The sequence below is a fragment of the Lucilia cuprina genome, chromosome X (assembly GCF_022045245.1).
Source record: "Lucilia cuprina isolate Lc7/37 chromosome X, ASM2204524v1, whole genome shotgun sequence".
Classification (NCBI taxonomy): domain Eukaryota; kingdom Metazoa; phylum Arthropoda; class Insecta; order Diptera; family Calliphoridae; genus Lucilia; species Lucilia cuprina.
Window position 1 is genome coordinate 15,418,129 of NC_060949.1, and position 11,182 is coordinate 15,429,310.

The following is an 11,182-nucleotide window of genomic DNA, read 5'->3' on the forward strand; positions in this document are numbered from 1 at the left end:
AAAATATATAATGACTATATACTTAAAAAAATAAGTCATTATTATTATAACCATGGATGTGTTGTATACAAATTACTACATTAATCAATCTGGAAATAATGTGCAAAATATTGGTGAAATATACCATACACCAAGAATTGTGCAATATGGACGTGGTATTGGATCTCTTTTTTCTGCATTATTCTCACATCTAAAACCTTTCATAAAAACAGGGTTGAATATTTTAAAAAATAAATCATTAGATATTGGAAGGGGTATGTTGACATATGTAAAAGAAATCTTATTAAATCAAGGAAGAAATGTTATAAATGATATTAAGGAGGCTACTATGGAGAAAATATAAAACATTGCAAAAAGGCAAAGGGAAACATATAAAACTTAAACGTTTAAAACAAAATCCTCAGAATAAATCAAAGCGTTGTAGAAGAAATAACTTTAAAGATATTTTTGGAAACTTGGATTTATAGAATGTATGAAAAGTTAATTGGATTTATTTGAATTTCCCCCAATTCAAACGAGTGTCATCAAAATAGAAGATATATGTTACAATCCAATCGATTCATTGGATAACTCTAGTACTATTGAGTTTGTTTCATTAGGATATGGTGAAACATATAGAGATCTTAATAGTATTTACCTGAGATTAGTGGTTGAATTTAATGGTAATGGAGGTGTTGTTAATAACTTACTATACTCCTTATTTAGAAATTGTATAGTTCATCTTAACAATAAAAATGTATCCCAACCTGACAACAATTATCACTATAGAGCTTATATGGAAACACTACTAAATTATGGAAATGATGCAAGATCTACACATCTCGAAACATCTGGATGGGCTACAGATATGAATAAAATCAATTCATTAATTGAAAAAGAAAATCCTGGATTAGACAGAAGAAAGAAATTATTCAAAGATGGGAAAAAATAAAATATATTTTAGAAGCTGGAGATAAAAATGAATGTCAAATAATAATGCACCAAGCGAACTTATACATAAATCACCTTGCTATTAATAATAATAATATATTAATGGCACATCATAATGTATTACAATCAAAAAATGCAATTTACCCATATAAAAGTGTAGAAATGAAGACATTCACTATTCATCCTGGAAACCATTCATTATCTCTGGATAATATTATACTTGGGCAATTACCAATTTTTTAATTTTTGGTATGGTTTCTAACGAAGCATATAGTGGAGATAAAAAAGAAAATCAATTTAACTTTCAACATTTTAACTTGCAAAGATTTAATTTAGTTGTTAATGACAAATCTCGTAGTATTATTCAATCGCTATGAGTTCAACAAATATTTTATACACTTTAAATTCAAATATTATAACTCAAAACAAATTTAAAGGAGTTTTCGCTAGTAATAAATTACCCAAAACTGTTACAAAACCATAATTTTATATTGATAATACTGATCCATCTTACAAGCCTGGACAACACTGGGTTGCTATTTACTTTCCTAAAAATAAACCAGCTGAATTCTACTGCTCTGCAGGTCAACCACCAATTAAACCATTTATTTCGTTTTTTAAATAGAAATTCCAAATCATTTATATACAATAAAAGACGAATACAAAGCGAATCTTCAATTCTATGTGGAGTTTATTATATTTATTTAAATATAAATATATAATATAATATAATATATATATATATATAATATATATATATATAATATATTATATATTATATATATATATATATATATATATATATATATATATATATATATATATATATATATATATATATATATATATATATATATATATATATATATATATATATATATATAAATCTAAAAATTATTTAAAGAAGAGAGCGAAGATGCAATTTACTTACTGACAAAAATTATAGAAATAAAGCAATTGACACTTTTGTCAGAGGTGAGAGGTTAAGAGGTGATCTACCCAGATTACTAGGCATTAGGGAACCAAAGGACTTGCATGAAGCTTTACACTTATGGTTGAAGTTAGACAACCAACAATTTAGAACACAACAGGCCAATAGCACTAACAAAATTCCGCCTCCCATTCCACATAGAAAATTTAACAACACCTATCAAAACCAACAATACTATCCACAACTATCACATATTCCCCAACCCAATATACCAATTATGCCACATGCTAATCAACATTAATATAACACTCATCAACGTATTATTCAATGACATCAACCGCATAACGCATACGGACAAAATTTTCCATATCGACAAAATTTACAAAACCCATACGGACAAAACTATAATAGAAATTATACCTACCCACAACAAAACTTACCACTACCAAGACCTAATTATCCTAAACCTCCAGTCCCAATGGAAATAGATTCTTCCATCCAAACAAAAAAGTAAATTACATTAATAGACCTTTTCCAGATAATAAATTCGTAAGTGTAAGACCTTTACCCCAATCTGCACAATTTAATCAACCTAGAAAATTACAAAGAATCAACCATATCGAACAAGCTCCAAATGACACTATACCAGACACTGACCACGAAACTCTTACTAACGAATTTCAACAAGAAGACGATAAACTGCAAGACTTGACAGAATATCTAGACGAACATTTTAACATTTCAGAAGAAAGTGTGCACTTTAATACTTCTGATAAAAACGGACACACTGAATTTTCAGATATTAATTTTTTAGATTAAACAACCCAACGTTACCTTATTTTCAATGTAAAGCCAACGATGGTAAAATATTTAACTTTTTAATTAACACAGGGTCAAATAAAAATTATATTTAACCTAAATTAGTAAAAAATCCAATAGCCAATGAATTAATTTTCCAAGCAAACTCCGTTGGTGGGAAAGTTAAAATCTCTCACCACACATTCATTCATTAATTAATTTATTTGGTGTACGATCACAAAATCTCAAATTCTTTTTATTGCCATCATTAAAATCTTTTCATTGCATTTTAGGTAACGATAGTCTAAAAAGTTAAACGCAATTACTTACACTTCTCAAAATATTATGACAACTCTATAAAAATACATATAAAACAAAAACAATCAGAAACTATAAATAATTTAAACATAAGGACAAAGCATCTCACAGACGAACAGACATTTAAATTGATGAAATTATGTGAAAAATACAATTCATTTTTTTCAGACCCGGACGAAAGAAATGGATGCTTCTAATGAAAAGAAGTATAGAATGGTCATAGACTATAGGAAATTAAATAGTGTAAATATTCCGGATAGATACCCTATACCACAAATCAACGAAGTCTTAGCACAATTAGGGGAAAATAATTGGTTCTCAGTATTAGATTTGAAAAGCGGATTCCACCAAATACCGCTCAGAGATTATATTGGAAAAATATGTTTCGTCTATATAGACGACATTATAGTCTTTGGTCAAGATGAAAACTCTCATCTGAAAAATATAGAGACAATTTTTGACACCTTACAAAAGGCAAATATGAAAATTCAATTGAACAAATGTGAATTTCTTAAAAAGGAAGTTGAATACTTTGGCTTTATTATATCAACAAATGGAATAAGAACAAATCCAGAAAAAGTTAAAGCTATACAGGAAATGTCACCTCCAAAAATAATTAAAGAACTTAGGTCATTCCTAGGACTTTCAGGGTTTTACAGACGCTTTATCAAAGATTACGCGAAATTAGCAAAACCCCTAACCGTCCTTTAAAGGGGTGAGGAGGGACGAATGTCCAAAAGGGATTCAGCTAAAATTCCTGTGACTTTTGACGATAGGGCCTTAGAAGCTTTCAGAAAAATTAAGAATTCACTTTCTTCAGAAGAAGAAGTAATAGTAGTATATTTATGGGGCTTCTGGCATATGAGATGAATGTTTGGGATGAATTTTTGGGATAAATTTTTTTGGATGAATTTTTGGGATGAATTTTTTGGGATAATTTTTTTTAGAATTTGTGTGAGAAAATTTAATTTTGTGTTTTATATTTTTTGTAAATTGTGTGGTTTGTTTTGTTTCCTCTCTTTGAGTGTAAGTTGTTTGTATTAGTGTTAATAGAGAAATAGTTTTCTTCCCTCAACTGATATTAAAAAGTCATTCCTAATAATATTTGTATAATTAATCTTGATAATTCTATAGAGAATACTTAATATCATCGTAAGTAGTTACTGGTTTATAAATTAATATTGTAAAATAATTAATACTTAAACAATTTTCAGAGTATATAAGAGTAGATGACATTCCGATAGAACAGCCTTATAAAATCTTAAGTTTTGAATGGAAAAAAACTAAATATGGATCAAAAGTAATTGCATACTTAGAAAATAATAAATGGTTTTATCTTCCAAGAAGAATTACCAAATTTCTAAATAAAGAAGATCCATATTTAACCAAAATGGCCGATAAAAAGTGGACAATTATTTACAAAGGTCATCAATCCTCAAATGGTCCTGCAACATTTGAATTATATTATACCTAACTTATTTGAACAATAAAATAAAAAACATATTTTTTAATATTCATTTAATTACTTTAGTTTTATTTAAAATTTATTTCTTAATATATAAAATTAAAATGTTATATCTAGGTAAATCATCTTCCTCCATGAACTCCTTAACAATGCCCTTTTTTGTTGTTAAAAGCAAACCTGAAAGAAATGCCACATACATCTTCAGCAACAATAATGAAAAGGATGTTGATATTGAAATAGCAAGTTCATCTCCAGCAACAACAACAATGCTAACAAACAAAGTTAATTAATAAAATAGCATCACTTGAACAGCTGACTATTTTTTTAAATATAGTTTCTATAGAAAAATAAAATTAGTTGTCAAAGTTTGTTTTGAAAATTGTTAACATTGTTTATGTCGCCATTTTTAAATTTCATTTTACTTTTCCATTAGACTTGTCGTACGTAAAGTGTGATCGTCTGAAGGGCCCTTAAGGAGTGTGAGTGTGTACAGCAACATAAAATTTTTCAAAAAGGGAAAATATAGAATAAATTATTTTGTTCGAATAAGCAAATATAAAAATGTTTTTGAGAAAGGTTATACACCAAATTGGTCTTCAGAAATTTTTAAAGTAAATAAAATTCATATTACAAATCCCATAATTTATCAATAATTGATCTAAATGGGAATACAATAAAAGGTGGATTTTATGAAGAAGAATTATTAAAAACCAAAGTTCCCAAAATTTTTTTTCTTGAAAAGGTGTTGAAACGCCGTGGCAAAAAAATTATTTGTGAAATGGTTAGGTTTTGGAAAGGGATATATTTCATGGATTAATCAAAATGATATTAATAGATAACTTAAATATATATATATATATATATATATTGCTGTAAAACAACTATATTAATCATTTCCTTTAAAGATGACTTCAAGTGTAGAAGAAAATAATATTTATGTTACTTTATTAAGTAATGATTCAATGGATATTTATAAAAACTCTCCGAGTACATTTACAAATTAATTAAAACAATCCCTAAACTTAAATGGTGAATGGATTGTTGGATTATCAGATATTTCATTTACATTATTGAATAAACAAGATATAATAAATAACAAGTAAGAGTGCTATATTCGGCTGTGCCGAATCTTATATACCCTTCACCATAGTGTATTTTAAACATCTTTTATAAATTTTAAATTTTTTTCCGACTACATTATTATTACATCAAAAGCTAAACAAAAAGAACAACAACAACAACGCTAAACGAAAAAAAAACACAAAATACACAAGGCATCTAAACCCACGATCGGCAACTCCTATACACTGTGTTTTTTGGCCGTTACTAAATTTACACAGATTACTCACACGCATAGAAAACACAATTCAGTCTCTTTTGAGCTGTTATAGAAGAAGGTTGTGTTGTCGCTCGTTTCTTGCTTTTGCAATGAAAATGAAAGAAAGTATATTAATGAATTATTGTTGTGTTTTTTTATTATCTACACTACATATTTAGTAGTTTTTAGAATTATTAACTTTTTAAAATGATTTTTCTTTCAACAGTATCTTTACAAAAAATAAAAATTTTATAAAAGTAAAAATTGTAAAAATATACTCATGGTGTAGGGTATCATATGGTCGGCCATGCCCGACTATACTTTCCTACTTGTGTTTTTATATACATATATTTTAATATTTAAAATAAATATGTGCAAAACAGGGCAAAAAATATTTGCTACTTTTAAATTAAAAAATATTAGTTTTGTGCTACATTAATATTATTTCTAAATATCAGTTTTCCATACATGCATTTTTGTGGAGATGAGAGTATAATGATTTCTCATTTCTTGTTTTTTCGCTCTTTCACTTATACAAGTGCAAAATGTAGTATAAGTCTGCCGATCCTGGCTCTAGCCAATAACAACACACGAATGCTGCATTCGCTCTGCTACTCTTACTCTGTTGCTCTCGCTCTGCCTTGTTTTTATAAAAACAAAACAAAAACAACAAAATGTGCACACAAAATATAAATTATAAAACCGTTCTTAAAATAAAACTGAATAAGAGGGCTAAACGAAAGTCACAGAAAAACAAAAACAAACCTACATCCAAAGTATATTAATAAAGTAGCGACATCTCTTGTTATGTACGGCGAATTCATTTCATGAAATTTTTTTTAATATTTATATTTTATTAAAAAGTAATGATAAAGGTATTAAAATTTGTGAGGAAAATATATTCTGAATTGAATTATGTTTGTTTCAAACGAAAAATTCTATTCCGGAAGATTAATTTGCAAAATTTAATTTAATCTCTTAACTACATCGTGTATATATAAAACAATATTATTTAATTTGTTAACATATAATAGATTTCAAAATTAAGCCATAAAGTAGAAGTCAGCTGCCGCTAGCCGGGTAAATACTTTATATGTGTTTCTTAATAATAAGTGTTCTGGAACAGCTTTTTTTAGTTAATCACGTTATATATACAATTTTAATATAAATTATAAAACAATATTGTGTAATATGATAACATTTATAGAAAAAAAATATGTTTAATAACATATTTGTATACATACTAATTATGCCATTATTTAAATAAAATAATATTTGCTTACGAGATGCTTGGTATTTCCAGATTTTTTACATAAATAATTCAAAATTTTAACGAAGTTTTTCCCCGTTTAACGAACAATAACAAACTTTATTATAGTAATTTAAACAATAATGACTTTAAAGTCATTTCATTTTGCAGCGAATTCATAACATTTTTTATGTATGTAGCAAGGCGAATTCATATAAGGTGGTGTTAATCAATCAGCTGATCATTTTTTTATACCCTTCACCTTCGTGAGAAGGGTATATATAAGTTTGTCATTCCGTTTGTAATTTCTATAATATAATGTTCCGACCCTATAACGTATATATATTCTGGATCCTTATAGATAGCGGAGTCATGTCCGTCAGTCTGTCTGTTGAAATCAGTTTTTAGAGGACCCCAGATATCGACGAGATCCGAATCTTCAATAATTCTATTAGACATGCTTTCGAGAAGATCGCTATTTAAAATCAGCAAAATCGGTCGGTAAATAACGGAGATATGAGCAAAAATCCGAGACAACCTCTGAAAATTTCATCAAAAAATTGTTATAAAAGCAACAACACTGCATATAGAAAAAGATGTACACGTGTGTGTGTAGATGTATTTGGTTGTATGCAGCTGTGTATTTTTTTGTATGTTTGGAGTCCAAACAGACAAAGTATACACAGCAAAAAAATATAATTTGCATTTTTTGTTAAAATAAAATAATTTTCTCTTTTGTTTTGCAAATATATTTTTTAATGAATAGAAAAAAGTATTTAAAACGTTTTCAATTATATGAGAGTAGATTGTGAGTTATTGTACAATAATTTTATATGAGAATAATGTAAGTTTGAAATATAAAACTAACATAATTTTTTTCCAAGTGCTTTTTAAAACAATTTTTTTTAAGATAAACAAAAACAAAATCTACGTCTTGTCAATGTTTATCAGCAATGAATACGAAAGTGTTGTTGTTTTACTCTTGCTTGTATACTGTTAAGAACAACAACGTATTGCTAAGGTTAAGTGTTATAATGTCTCCCATTATTCCCCTAACACGAGCCAACATAATATAAATAACTACTTACATTGCAACTTTTTATTTTTTGCATTACATTTCATTTTTATAAATAAATTTGTTACCAAATTTATTTACAGACATTTTTCCTAATAATTATTTTATTTAAAATTGCTTTTCAACAATTATTAAAATTTTGAAATTATTGTTTTTTAATAAATTGCAAAAATCCACATAAGTTTGTTTTGTACCCAATTTAAGAACGGAAACAAAACACACTTATGCTTAGTAGGCAAAACCGACTTTAGTTAACAAACATAAATCAATATGTAAATTAGTATATAAGAAACAATTTTGAATTAATAAAGCGCATTTGATAATTACACCTCATCAAGCCTTTTTTTTATTGTTTTAAAATTACGTTCTTTTAATTGGCGCAGTCGGTAGGATTCGAGATATAAGTACAAAAGATCTTATATACGTTAAACGTTTAATGGCGAAAAGGAAAACAATAACAAAAAAATAAAATATTCTGCGATTCCTACGGGACCCTCCAGGATAAGCGACAAAGTAGTCGAAAAAAGGACTAATTCAAAAGCTGGATACTTTTAATTATGTCCTATAATTTTTAAGTGAAATTTAAGAAAAAAACTATTTTGTAATCCCAAGGACTTTGTAAAAAGAAAACTGAATATTTTCTGCTACAACCGGGAGGAATAATTTTTTTTAACTGTAAAAAAACACAAAAAAGATAGTGAAGAATTAAATTGAAGAACTAAAAAAGTAAAAATATAATTATAAATTTGAAAAAAGCTTCTAAAAATTGAATAGAATTGAAAATAATTAAAATTTAAAGAACTTAAAATTATAAAACTAATAAAAAAAATTCCTCAGGACTTTGTAGATGAAAAAGGTTTAACATTTAACATAAATTGAAAAGTGAAATTAAATAATAAAGTTTAACATAAATTGAAAAGTGAAATTAAATAATATTAAAAAAAACTAGAACCCAAAGGAAAGCTTAATCGTGAAGGAAGGCTCAAATCAACCATCAGCTTACAACATTGCATAGACGGAATAAAGAAGGAACCAACATAAACAGACAACCAAGAGGATCAACTTATCACCATTTAAAAAGTAAGACTTGTTCCTAAGAAGAAATTAAAATATCTAATTAATACTTATAAGAAAATTATTTAAATGAATGTGATAGAAGAATTCGAAAAGGAAATCGAATTTCTCATAGAATTGTACATTGTAAATGAAAAAGATAGGGACAGTTTAAGAGGACTCTTAAGACAGTTAACACTTATTGAGATAAAATCACGGAATAAATATCTAAGGAATAAGAAAAAATCAGGAAGACCAATAAGAATATAGTAAGGGTAAATAGGAGACTCATTTTAGAAAAGTTTGAAAAATTTATTCATAATGACAGAAGAAAATCAAAAACCTTCAGTTAGGATTGACCCATTAAAATATTTAAACCAAATTCCGGAATTTAGCGGTGATTATCGTGATTTACAAACCTTTATTAACTTGATAGATAGGGTCTATCCTATACTTACTGTTTACGACGAACCTTCACAATTACATTTCTCAGATATAGTTAAAAGCAGACTTACTGGAAAGGCAAGAGAAGTTATAGAGATCAATTGCCAAGTACAATCATGGACAGATATAAAGACGGTACTACATAATAATTTCGGGGACAGATGTGGACTTGAGGAACGGTTCGATAAACTAAAAGGTACAACCTTCAAAACTAATAGTGTAGAATTTTATAATGAAATAAAACAAAGACTTAGAAGTCTTAACAATAAAACAATTATGACAATCGGTTCCGCACCAGCGGCAAATGAATGTGACAGAAATAACATGAAAACTGCCTTAAATGTGTTTAAGGAAAAGATTTCCGAACCTATGAGTACAATTCTAACATTTAGGAACCCCCAGACCCTTGAAGTAGCAATGGAAATACTATTCCAAGCTGGCTATGCGTACGTCACATCAACAAACGAAATATTTCCCAGCTATGGAAAACCACCGAACAAAATAGGACATAAAAATCGACAAACATACCGAAAAGTTGGTAACAACAATTCTAATAATACAAAGATTTTTAACAATCGAAACACGCAACCACATTTTTCATATAATCAACCAAATCCTCGAAATCACTATCGGAATGATATTCAAAATATCTCAAATAATTGGGAAAAAAGAGACTATAGGAACTCTAATCATAATGGACAAAATCAACAACAAAATAACTGGATTCCTTTCAGACAACAGGACAGACAAAATATACAACGTGACAACTATTTTCCTAAACCTGAACCCATAGACGTAAATAACATTGAGACACCAATTAATCGCAATCATCCTCAAGGTGAAAATTTTCGATTTTCTGCCTCAAGGAACTACCACACATAAAAGTGGAAACTAAATTGGGACACCTCAAACTAATTATAGATACAGGTGCAACTAATTCAATTCTAAATCACCCTATCTCTATAAAAACATTGCAACACCAAATAAATATTAATGAAAAAGCAAAAATCCCTATTTTTAAGGAATTCGGTAGAGGAATTGACACAATGAAATTTTATATAACTAAATTTCATGAATATTATGACGGACTTATAGGAAACGATTTATTTAGACCATTGAAAGCTAAAATTTGTTATGAGACAAATACGATAAATATAGGAGGAAACACATTACCTCTTCTTGTTAAAAGCGAAGATGAACAGGAAACCCAATATAATAAGGACGACGAGAATTATATTAGGGAATTAAATGAAAATGGAATAACAAAAACGGAAACCTTGGAAATGGAAATTAATTTTGTGTCAGATTTTAGATCTATTAATGATCAGATTCGAGTAGAACACCTAAATGCTGAAGAAAAATTACAATTGTTAGCAATGATAAATAAGTACCATGATCTTTTCTACCAAGAAAATGATGGACTTTCATTTACATCCGCTATAAAACACAAGATCAGGACGACAAACAACGTTCATATATTTAGCAAATCATACAGGTATCCATATATTCATAAGAATGAAGTAGAAAAGCAACTCAAGGATTTGGATTGTACCCAAAAATTCAGATGCAAGTGGAAAAACAAAATGGCGACTTGTCGTTGA